This window comes from Macaca mulatta, chromosome 1 (assembly GCF_049350105.2).
Source record: "Macaca mulatta isolate MMU2019108-1 chromosome 1, T2T-MMU8v2.0, whole genome shotgun sequence".
NCBI classification, from domain to species: Eukaryota; Metazoa; Chordata; class Mammalia; order Primates; family Cercopithecidae; genus Macaca; species Macaca mulatta.
The window spans coordinates 5,656,668-5,669,226 of NC_133406.1; the positions used below are offsets into that span (position 1 = coordinate 5,656,668).

The 12,559-nt window shown below is 50.2% G+C and overlaps 1 protein-coding gene across 19 annotated transcripts in view; it reads right to left on the reverse strand.

The window, feature by feature from the left end:
* The window catches only part of SDCCAG8 (SHH signaling and ciliogenesis regulator SDCCAG8), a 249,512-nt gene that overhangs the window by 12,773 nt on the left and 224,180 nt on the right, over positions 1-12,559 (reverse strand). The gene's annotated exons all lie outside the window — the stretch shown is intronic.

The following is a 12,559-nucleotide window of genomic DNA, read 5'->3' on the forward strand; positions in this document are numbered from 1 at the left end:
TTTGGGAAGCCTCATCCGCCCCTACCCGTCCCCATCACGCTGGGGCTGAGGCAGCCTTTCCTGGGAGCTACTCTCAAAGCCACCGCCCTGGAGCAGATCACAGAAGCTCTCCTGCATGGCCCCGGGAGCCCGGGCTGTCCTTAGCAGCGAGTGGCCGGGAGAGAGGAGGACGTCCCGGGCCAGCGGGCTGGGGAACCTGCCTAGGCCGACCCTCTGACACAGGCCGGCGGCCACGATTCATCTGAGCACCTGCCCTGCTGTAGGGCCCAGGAGTGGGTCCCGTTGAAGAGACAGAGATGGTAACAGCTCTTTTCCTTGAGAAGCAGACAATCCGATGCTTCGTATTTAAATCAGCAGGTGAAATACATCACTAGCCCTTGAGCTCTAGAACCCTAAGGTGGCTTTTCCCCTCCGATGAAGGCCTACCTGTGGAGAGAGCCACTGGCTAAGAGCAACTGAGGTGGTAGCCCCGTGGCTTCCTGCTTGCTTGAAAATAATGGAACAGAAACGTGACAAATGACACCACGACATGACTGCATAGCAAGAAGGTGCCACGAGCAGCCACTGTCCATGTGGCCCCTTGCCCTGTGCTAGGATCAAACAGGATGATGGTCCTTTGGACCAATGGGTTCGGTATGTGGTTTTGAACTCCTAAAAAGGGATGGCAGCCCATCCAGGGCAATGGGCAGGGCCAGAGCCGCTCTCACAGCATAAACGCCGGGCATGGCAGGCCACCCTGGCTCCACCTTCAGCGACGGGGGTTCTAGGCCGGTTCCGGCCTAGACCTTCCTCCTATGGAGCCCTCAGAACCTGGAGGAGGCTTAGTCCAGAGTGCTTTGCAACCTGGGGCCCTGGGAAAGCTATAGAGATTACTGGGGTGGGGAGGAGGAAGGAGACACCACCCAGACCCGCTGAATCAAGTGCCTGGGTGTGAGCCCCGCAGGACAGCAGGGGACCAGCTGACCAGGTTTCCACAGAAGCACCCCTGCTGTGAGGAGTGAGATCCCTGAGGAGGGACAGCCCTCCCTTCACAGCTAAGAGCTGAGGATGGATTCCCATTGACTCCATTTTTAAACCAACTTGAAGACTCCCTATATTACAAATACTGGGAAAAGAGTTTTTTTTTTTTTGGAGACAGAGGTGTGCTCTTGTTGCCCAGTCTGGAGTACAATGGCACGATCTCGGCTCACTGCAACCTCCTCCTGGGTTCAAGCAATTCCCCTGTCTCAGTGTCCCCAGTAGCTGAGACTACAGCAATCCACCACCACGCTCAGCTAATTTTGTATTTTTAGTAGAGATGGGGTTTCTTCATGTTGGTCAGGCTGGTCTTGAACTCCCTCGCCTCGGCCTCCCAAAGTGCTGGGATTACAGGCGTGAGCCACCGCACCCGGCTCGAGACTTTTTTTTTTTTTTTTTTTTTATGGAGTCTCACTCTGTCGCTCAGGCTGGGGTACAGTGGCTCAATCTTGGCTCACTGCAACCTATGCAGCCCTGGTTCAAGCGATTCTCCTGCCTTAGTCTCCCAAGTAGCTGGGATTATAGGCTCCTGCCACCGTGCCCAGCTAATTTTTGTATTTTTAGTAGAGACAGGGTTTCACCATCTTGGCCAGGCTGGTCTTGAACTCCTGACCTCGTGCTCCACCCACCTCAGCCTCCCTGAGTGCTGGGATTAAAGGTGTGAGCCACCGCACCCGGGGGAGATTTTTTTAAAGTTGTTTATTTTTGGAAGAGCCTCCAACCCTGCACAAACCAGCCTACCCCTCTGTTAATGGATGTCTCATTGCTGTCATTCAGAAGAGATTGCTTGGGGTGTCCTAGACACTTAGGCTCTCTTTTCTTTTCCATGGTGGTTACTGCTCTCTCATATTCGTGGTCCTGAGTTCACCTCTTCATCCACCCACAGTTTCAAATAGCACCTCTGATGACTGCTAACACCTACTGAGCCCCTGGGCTCACTGAGCCACAATGACCTATGTAAATTTAATTGATTAATCAATAAACTACCTATTACATTCAATAATTATCTTAATTAAAAGTTCACTACAGTCCTGGGAGGTACATGCTAGTATCATCCCCATTTGACAGATGAGAAAACAAGCTGAGATGTTGATTAACTTGCACAAAGTCACACAAGTAATCGGTAGAGCTTGGAGTCAAATCCAGCCAGTGCCCAGGTGTCCTTAACCATTGTTAATGGTGGTTAACTCACTTAATTCACTAAATGAACCAACCCTTGGTAAACACCTTGTTTTGTTTTGTTTTGAGATGGAGTCTGGCTCTGTCACCCAGGCTGGAGTGCAGTGGCATAATTTTGACTCACTGCAACCTCTGCCTCCTGGGTTCAAGCAATTCTCCTGCCTCAGTCTCCCAAGTAGCTGGGACAACAGGTGCATGCCACCACACCCGTCTAATTTTTATATTTTTAGTAGGGACGGGGGTTTCACTATGTTGGCCAGGCTGGTCTCGAACTCCTGACCTCATGATCCGCCCACTTCTGCCTCCCAAAGTGCTGGGATGGCAGGCATGAGCCACCGCACCCAGCCAACACCTCTTAAGGGTCAAGTACTAATTTAGGTCCTGGGAGTCCATCAAGAATGACAAATGCTCCCAGCTCTCGGACGGTTCCTGGCCAATGGAGGAGACTCACTTGTAAAAAAACATGCTCAACTCAAACAGGACACTGAGGCATGAAGAGAAATGGCCAATATTGCAGATGAGAAGCCTGGGCGGGCTTGCGCCTGCTTAGACGTGGCTCATCATCATCATATGCTGAGCACTTACTATGTCCGGCACTGGACTTACTGTTTGGCACTCACAATTCCATGAGGCAGGAACTAATTATTATGCCACTTTAAGGATGAGGAAACAGAGGCACAGGCAACATGAATTATTCATTCAAAGTCACTCAGCGGACAAGCTGGGATGGGAAAGGATGAGTGGGTGCTGTTCTGGCCAGGGCCAGGGGCGGGGCCTTCCCATGTGGGGCCGGCAGTGCAAAGGCCACTGCCTATCTGGAAACTGCAAGCTGTGCAGTGTGGCTGGACCAGAGGCTGCAGGCTGCTCAGAGGGAGGTGACGCTGGACTCTGTAGCCAAAAAAACAAGTATGGACTTCGTCCTGCAGGCAATGGCAGTGCCATTTACCAGACAGAGGATGGCAGGAGGGACCGGCCTGGAGTAGAAAAGAAGTTCTGGGGTCAGGGCGAGTCCGAGGTACCTGTGGAACACGCTCCCACCAGGCAGTTATGCAGCTTGGGGCTTAAGAAGGGCCGAGCTGGAGCTCTAGCGGAGTGGGCCAAACCTGCTGGGAGGTGAGGCCATGAACGCGGGGGCAAGATTTGCCTGGGAAGGGTTGGCACAGATTGTCAGTGTGGGGAGTTTGTTAAAAATGCAGACATCCGGCCCGCAAGACCCCCTGGCTGAGAAGCTCTTCTACAGTGAGAGGGCAGGGCTCGCCCCAGGATAGGGGTTTAGGAACCGCGGTATTCAAGGGCTGGCAGCGGACAGGAATCTGGCAAGACACTGAGAGTGGGATCCTGGAGGGAGGAAAACTGGGAGATGGAGGTCCAGGGAGGAGAGGGGTCAGGGCAGAGTGGCCGGTTTGTGGGAAATGCCACCTGGTGGCGAAGCGCCCTGCACAGGCCCCTGGCTGGGGCAGAAGCCAGATTTCAGGGGCTGGAAGAGAGAGAGGCTCTTCTGGTGAGGGGCTGGGCTGGCGGGGAGGTCGCAAGATGGGGTGCGGAGGGTGGGAGCCGCTGGGGAGGAGGCCCTGGAGGAGAGAGGGGCAATCTTCACGGCAGAGGACAGCGGACTTCCCGAGGGAGGAGGGCGCCTTAGGCAGAAGATTGAGACCCTCCCCCCCGAGGCAAGAGTGGAGGCAGGAGCAGGGGCGGGTCGAGGAGGGCGCTCCTGCTCAGCAGCCTCCAGGATCCCCCACGTAGCGGGCACCGCTGTTTGCTGAGAAAGGGGACGAGGCAGCGGGGTGGCGGCGGGGAAGCTGCTGCGGGGACCAGGGCGCCGGTGGGAGGCAGGGACAGCCGCCCAGCCCAGGGGGCGCGCTCCGAGGAAGACCCGGGCACCCGCCGCCTCCTCCCCCGGCTCCGCAGCCGCCGCCCCGTGCCCTCCACCTGCGACCTTCACCCCCATCACCATCGCCACCGGCCTGGAAACCTCTTTCAGCGTTCCAGTCTCAGAGCAACTGTCGCTTTGAGGGTGCAATTTCTTGTTCTGTGTTTCTTGGTTTTAGCCTTTTCTTCTAGGAGGCATTAAGTCATGAACAGGGCGAGGGGCTTTTGCCATCATGGGGTCTGCGGAGTGTGTTTAGGCACCAGCCCCCGCTGGCAGAAGCGCCCCGCGGCCTGCGAACCACACACCCTCCATGCGGCAGGAAACACAGAATTGCCAGATTTCAGAGCTCAACCCCTAATTCAGACCCTTCTTTCCCCCCGCCTTTATCTCATCTTTACAACAGGCAGGGATTGCATCCAGGGCCCCCAGGATGTGGCTGGTATCTTCACTGTGCTGTCATGGAGCCCTGGGAGCTGTGGCCGGGCCCCATCAGGGGCAGGAAGCCGGTCCTCCTCCCAGGAAGCCCCCGTGCTCCCCGGCCCTTACAACACAGGGTAGGGCCCGCAGGTCCATGAGGAAGGACACTTGAGGGAGCCCGCACCCAGGCTAGTGTGGCCGTCTCAGGCACAGGGTCCATGTCCTTCAGGATCTGCAGATGTACAACTGCCACCCCTGCCTGGGCAGGACTGGGGACCCTGGTGGAGAAAAGCAGCTGCCCTATGCAGGGGTAGAATGGGCATCACGGGCTCCCCTTCCACACAAGGGCATCGCCAGGAATTTCGGGCGTGTCAGGGGCAGCAGTTACCATGGGAACAAACACGCCCAGGTTTCTAAAGGCAGATGCTGATGAAATCACAGGGGACTCATAAGTGTGCTGGGCCCAGACAGATCTCCATTGGTCCAACAGCGATCCTCTGAGCCACACCCTGCAAGCATGATCAGAACCAGCATTTAAAAAAATATGCAAGGCTTCAAGATAAGATGGAGCAAGTGGTGAAATACAAAACAACTTTATAGAGCTGAGTGGGCTGGGGAAAATATCTTATGCAAAACAGAAGCAGTGCAAGCTGCCAGCTCTGGTCCTATGCTTCAGACACTCATTTGCTATGAATACTGTGAAAGCAAGTGAATACATATATTTAAATTTTTTTATGTTGTATGTGATACATACAAAATATATGCACTGTATAAATAAGTTATGAGGTATAATAACCAAATGAACACTTGGGAACCTAGCACCAGCCCCACAGGGCCACTACCAATGGATTTCTTCTCCAGGCCAGCCCCTTCCTTCCCCAGAGGGGGCCCGTATCCTCATGCGTATATGTTTTTCAATGAGAGTTTTTTGCTTCACTGGACAATTCCCCCTGGGAGCTACCTACAGACTACAGTGGAAGGTTTTAGTTGTTGTTGTTGTTTTGGATTTTGTTTTGGTTTTGGTTTTGGTGGTAATGGTAAAATCTTTTGTTCTGAAATGTTTTCAGACCAGAGCCTCCTCCCTGTGGTCCCTCTGACTACAGCAAAGATTGTCCTTTCTCTTAGATAAGTGTTCTCAAAGTGCTTAGACTATTTCCCTGGGAGTGGCGTCCTCCTCATGGAAATGAAGAACATTTTTCAAACAACATATGGATTTCAAAGGTGCAAATACATGAACTGTAAAATATGCACTCACTTTTCTACTCCTCCCAGCGGCCTCCTCTAATGTTTACTGGGCATTTACTAAATGCCCACATTGTAAGCATTTTACATTCCTTAACTAATTTAATCCTCATAACAATACTATGCATTAATTTATCATCTGCATTTTATGCATGAGAGAAGCAAGGTGCAGAGAAGTGATCGTTTGCCCAAGCGCACACAAGGTAAGGCAGAGCCAGGATTACCTAAGCCACCAAGGCCACAGAGTAAGGCCCACAGTGTGACTCATCACTCTCCTTCTTAGACTCTGTCCTGGTCTCTCACTCCCCTTTGGTCCCATCGTCTCAGGCACCTCTTCCTCCTCCATCAGACCTTCAAATGCTGGTGTGACCCAGGGCTGGGGTCAGCACCCTCCTGACTGGAAACGTTCTGCCTGCATGATTTTTAAAATCTACACTCATGACTCCAAGTGGAGAGGACAAGGATCCTGAGCACTTGATCTCAGCCTCGGGCCTCTTCCCTGCATTTCCAAGCCCGCTTCAAACTCGCCACCTGACACAGTGGAGTCATCTCTCAATGCTCCTCTCTCTGTGACCCTCTCATGTGGGTGGGACCACCCCTAGTCACCATCCCCACGGCTCAGTCTCCTGGTTCCATAGATGAGCCCTTTAGGCCTTCTGAACCTCTCCCATCCCATCCCATCCCACCCCACCCATCCATCCATCCCACTCATCCATGCATCCATCCATCCATCCATCCATCCATCCCACCCACCCATCCATCCCCCATCCATCCATCCCACTTATCCATCCATCCCACCCATCCATCCATCCACCCATCCACCCATCCATCCCACTCATCCATCCACCCCACTCATCCATCCATCCCACTCATCCATTCATCCATCCCACCCATCCATCCATCCCACCCATCCACCCATCCCCCATTCATCCATCCCACTCATCCATCCATCCCACTCATCCATTCATCCCACCGATCCATCCATCCCACCGATCCATCCATCCCACTGATCCATCCATCCCACTAATCCATCCTGCCCATCCATCCGTCCTGCCCATCCATCCCACCCACCCATCCATCCCACCCATCCATCCCATCCATCCACCCTTCCCACCCATCCACCCATCCCACCTATTCATCCACACATCCCATCCATCCACCCATCCCCCATTCATCCATCCCACTCATCCATCCATCCCACCGATCCATCCATCCCACCGATCCATCCATCCCACCAATCCATCCATCCCACTAATCCGTCCTGCCCATCCATCCGTCCCACCCATCCATCCTACCCACCCATCCATCCCACCCATCCACCCATCCATCCTATCCATCCACCCTTCCCACCCATCCACCCATCCCACCTATCCATCCACACATCCCATCCATCCACCCATCCCACCATCCATCCATCCATCCATCCCACCATCCATCCCACTCATCCATCCCACTCATCCATCCACCCATCCATCCCACCCATCCATTCCATGACCTTCACTCTTGAAGTCCAGCTGCCAGCACTTCACATCCAGGTTCCTGCACAGCCTTCTCATAGAGTTGTGTGCTTCCACACGGCCCCCTGTAATCCATACTCCCCACAACAGCTAGACTAGAAGGATCTCTCTAAACAAAACTCCAGTCCTGCCTCTCTGCTTGATGATTACCTGTAGCTCTAATCCTAATCTTATGAGTGCTGAACTTGGAAATGGGGGACATGGGTTCAAAACCCTATCACAAGCTAGCTATTTTACCTTAAGCCCGAAACTGAATGTCTCTCTCAACCTCAGGTTCTCCATTTGTAAAACTAAGAATGTAAGTAATCTCCAGACCTTCTGAACCATCAGCTCTGAGGGTGGGGCCCAGCAGCATGCGTTTTAATAAGGCCCTCTGGATGACTCTGATGAATACTTAAGCATGAGAACTACTGGTACATTCTAATTCACAGTATTAATCACATATACAAAATGAGTTCTTCTGGAGAATAATCTTTGTGTGGCTTCAATTTTCATCATCAAAACAACCAACTGTCTATATGAAAACTCTCCTAGTCTGCTCCTAAAATACTCTGGCATCAGTCATGAGAACTTAAGTAAATCCTGTGATCACTTTGAATCTCAGTTTCCTCACATGTGAAATGAGAGGAGAAAACTAGAAGTGAGGTCAGCACACTTCAGACTGCAGGCCACTGCCTGTTTCTGTATGATCTGCCAATTGAGAGTGATTTTTACATTTTAAAATGATTTTTTAAAAATCAAAAGGAGTATAATATGTGAACACTGCATGAAATTCAACTTGCAGTGCCCCTAAATAAACTTTCATTGAAACTCAGCCATGCCCATTCATTCACGTTTGGTCTATGGCTGCTTTTGCACCATAACGGCCGAGTAGCTGCGACAGAGACCATATGGCCATGGAGCCTACAATATTTATTACCTGACCTTTTAAAGTTTGCCAGCCTCGGGGCTAGATGACTACATTCTCTTCCAGCTCCATATTTCTACAATCCTATTACTTTACAGATTTTACTGTGTTCCTATCTTCAAATATCGCTAGCTATTTACATAGCAATACACCTAGTCAGCAAGCTGAAGTTTTGAAAACACGATTACTGCTCTAGGTCATTAATTCTAGTGAATAAACCATGTTAATGTAAAGTTGTATTACTTTGTTCTAACACTTAACCATTGCTGTGGCATTTTACATAATTCCATCTCATGAACGAGGTCCTATCAGCGAGAACAAGCAGTGTGCTGAGGCTTCTGGAACACGCTCTAGCCCATTACTCTCGCTCAGAACATTACGGCACTTTTTTTTTTTTTTTTTTTTTTTTTTTTTTTTTTTTGAGACAGTCTCACTCTGTGGCCAGGCTGGAGTGCAGTGGCACAATCTTGGCTCACTGCAACCTCTGCCTCCCGGGTTCAAATAAACGATTCTTCTGCCTCAGCCTCCCAAGTAGCTGGGACTACAGGTGCACGCCACCATGCCCAGCTAATTTTTTTTTTTTTGTATTTTTAGTAGAGATGGGGTTTCACCACGTTGGCCAGGATGGTCTTGATCTCTTAACCTCATGATCCGCCCACCTCAGCCTCCCAAAGTGCTGGGATTACAGGCGTCACATTAAGGCACTTTTAGTGGCTGGTTTGCTGTTTACATTTCCTTTGCCTAAATCTATCCTGTTCGATAATGGTTTCAATAGAGGAATTTTCCTGAGGATCGTGCAGTACAGGATGGGGTAACCACCTTCAATGAAGAGCATGTATGTCCTGTACTGCCCCTTTCCTGGCTCATTCTCTCAGATTCCTAATTAGCCTTGGCTGCCTGCAGAGGAAGAACAGGGGGCTCCTTGGGGATGCCCCCAAGTGATGGGGGAGATCAAATCCTGCTCTTCTCATCAAAAGAATCATATTATGTTAGGGCTGAGAGGCACCTTGGAGAACACTCAGTTCAGCCCATTATGGTGAAACCAAGAAAGTATAAGTGACTTGCCCGAGGTCAGGCAGCCTGTCTGTAGTAAATCTGGCGCTACAGCCCACATCTGTTGACTCCAAATCCAGTGAGCTTTGCAGCATCTCAAAATCCTTCTTTGAAAGGCCCGACGTTCTTCTATTCCATGTGAAACATAAGAATTTCAGGGAAGGACCCTGAGAGACAGAACGCGCGGGGCAATCTTCCGGGCGCAGCTGACACCAGCTCCTTTTCCGAGGCCTGGGGGCCAGAGGAGAGAGAAATCCCTAGGCCAGGGCTTCTCCAGTGAGCTCAGTGAGGAGAACCCAATTTGATTTTAATTCTTTTAAAATTTCCAATCTATTGCAGTCTAATGGTTTTGTGGAGTACAAGAAAAAGGAAGAAGCAGTGTTTGATTGCTTGGAAAATTTCTGACGCAATTTCAGTTCTTGCCTCATCCCAGACCAGTAACAGTTTGAGGACCGTACTCTGGAAACCACACTTTGAGACACAATTGATCTCATCCATAGACTGGTGTTGGCACGAAGGATGCAAAAAAGGCCAGAAGCTTGGAAGGCCATGTTGGGAAACCCACAGTGCCACAGAGGCCCCCAGTGAATACCCAGTGAATGGGCCCATGGCCAAGGGGACACTTTCAGCTCTTCAAGCTCCAGCACTGCTGCCTCCGACAGGACCCTAAAGCCTCTGACAATGTCACCGAAGCTCGTCAAAGACCAACTTCTTAAAACAGTGCTTCTACCAAAAAGGAGGCAGAGTTTCATCTTAGGTCCATTAGATCTGTTGTATCACTACCTTGTAACCTTCTTAAAATACAAGTGCTATCTAACCAAGGCTGAGTTTGTAACACCTTTGGAAGACTGAGCATGAATAAAGGATCCTGACACCATGAAACAAGAGTGACAGCAGTTGACACGTTATGAATCTTAGACTTTGAAGAACCTAGAAGACCATCTGCCTGAAGCAAGAGTTACCTTAATCAGCTTTGTCTCAAGCAAGAACAGAGTCATGGTGAGGATAGCCCCACTGTGCAAAGGAAATGGGACAGAGGAATGGAAATGGTTGAAAATCAGAATCTTTGCAGAGTAATATCTATGCTGCATGTAGCTCAAGGCCATAAAGAAGCACCAGCAGGAAAACCCACACTGCCATGCACACCATACCCTACCTCACCCTAAAGCCGTCCTTAAAAACTGGTTTATTTGGAAATAATGTCAAACTTATAAAAAGTTGCAAGAATATTAGAGAATACCAACATACCCTTTATCCAAACTCACCTATTGTAATAGTTTTGCCCCATCTGATTTATTATGCTCTCCCTTCTCTCCGTGTGTGTGTGTGTGTGTGTGTGTGTGTGTGTGTGTGTACAGAACCAGTTGACAGTAAGCTGCATGCACCATTGCCCTTTTATCTTATATGCTACAGTGTGTATTTCCTAAGGATAAAGGTATTCTCTTAGAGAACCACAGTATATTAACAACTACAGTCAATTTTATATTGACCTAATAGTTTCATCCAACCTACTGAATTGGATTCTAATCTTGTTGACTGGCCCAATAATGTTCCTTTCTTCCCACTCCAGAAAAGATCCTTCATACTTAGTTGGCATGTCTCTATTTAGACTTCTTTAACCCAGAATGATTACAGGCCAGTTTTTTTTTTTGTTGAATGCTATTTGCAATTAAATCACCAATAGTCTTAACGGAAGACATGGAACTATCAGACGCATGGAGGTCCTGTTCAATTGCCATCTTGGGTTTGGGGGACACACTGCTGTGTTTTCAGGAAGTTTCTGTTTGAATGGGGTCTTCCTGGTGCTCCCAGAGACTAAAACCCTCCTGTTGTGGTCCCAGAGTATGTCACGTTCCACACTGTGGTGAGATCTTCCTCAATTTCCCTCATATCTGACCATTCTTGGGATAGTCAAACTAGCCACAGAGGTGTGATGGAATAAGATTGGGCCCACGGCAGCTAAGTAACCAGATTCAATCACTACAGCTCACTTATTGGCACACATCTTAATTAGGTTTTAATGCAAGTAATCTGATAACAACTCCTGGCCATCCACTACAGAACTGTCAATGCTGAAAGCTTTTTATTTAGCTCCTCTTCTGTCTAAACCAAGGCAGCCTCCCCGCTGACCCTTGTCAAAGAACCCCATCTGCTGGTTGCCACGGTAACTGAAGGCGACCAATTGAGCTGAACACAGTGACTCAGAAATAAAATCTGCAGCCAAAGGAATTCTGCAAAGAGCAATAAATCATTTAGTAAAAGGGGGTCCTCCACACAGTGGTGAGTGTTGGGATAATATGATGGCATAACTCTTCCAGCTAGAAGGTCCATGACAGATCAGAGTGATTAGGCCTGCTGGAGGGCTCATTTGGTTTCTAGTGGGCTCCAGCAGCAGACGAGATGGAGCCTGCCCAGTTGTGTGCCACTGTGGGGGAGAAGGAATATGCAGAGTCAATTTTTAATATTTGGGCTGCAAAATTTTGCTTTTTGAGGAGTGGCAAGAGAACCAGTCTAGGCTTCCAACACTCCTTCCTCTATTTTTCAAAAGTAGCACACATTCACAGAATGCCCCATTTTAGCCCAAAAAGCACCTTGAGCCTTGAGGAAGGTGACAAAGAACAAATACCAAGATTGGAATATGCCAGTTTAGCACCATCTCTCTGTCATCAATCAACTTTTAGGTGTTCCAATCAGAAACCCTCTATGTGCACAAGCCTTGCATCCTCGCGAAAGCAGGGGAGGGCCTGGGATTCAACTCAGAGGCCCCAGAGATCTCCGAGGATGGTCTGATAGAGGGCAAGAGCTTTGTCTCTCCCCAGGACTGGGTTAGTGTTGCTTATGGAGTCCCACACACATCCTTCCCACATTAAGATTTCCTGAGGAAGAGCCAGCTGTAAGGAAGCGGGAGCAGGGGCCTTCTTCGGGGCTGCTCCCGGTGACAGTACACAGTGGCCCCTCACCCCTCACAGCACAGGCCATGGGTCCCAGTCACAGCCCCCACTCCTGGTGAGCGCCTGCTGGGTAGACTAGGAAACCCCTGCAGGCAATAGAAAGACCCCAGACCCAGACATGCGAAATCATCCAGACAGTATTCACTGCTATATGCCTGTCTCTTGGCTGTGTTGGGAGAAGCAAGGGTTAGTGGCAGGAGAACTGCCCTGATAGCAAATGACAACAGGAGAGGGACTCTAGGACAGGGCTTAGGGCCTGTGCGTGTCTGGGAGGGGCCTGCCCTGCCAGCTCCTCTCCTCCCAGGCTGAATGCCACCTTTTACAGAGGTGCATTGGCAGGATCCGGACATTCTCCCAATCCCTGACCCACATGGCAATGGGGTCCCCTATTACTATGTCATCCCTA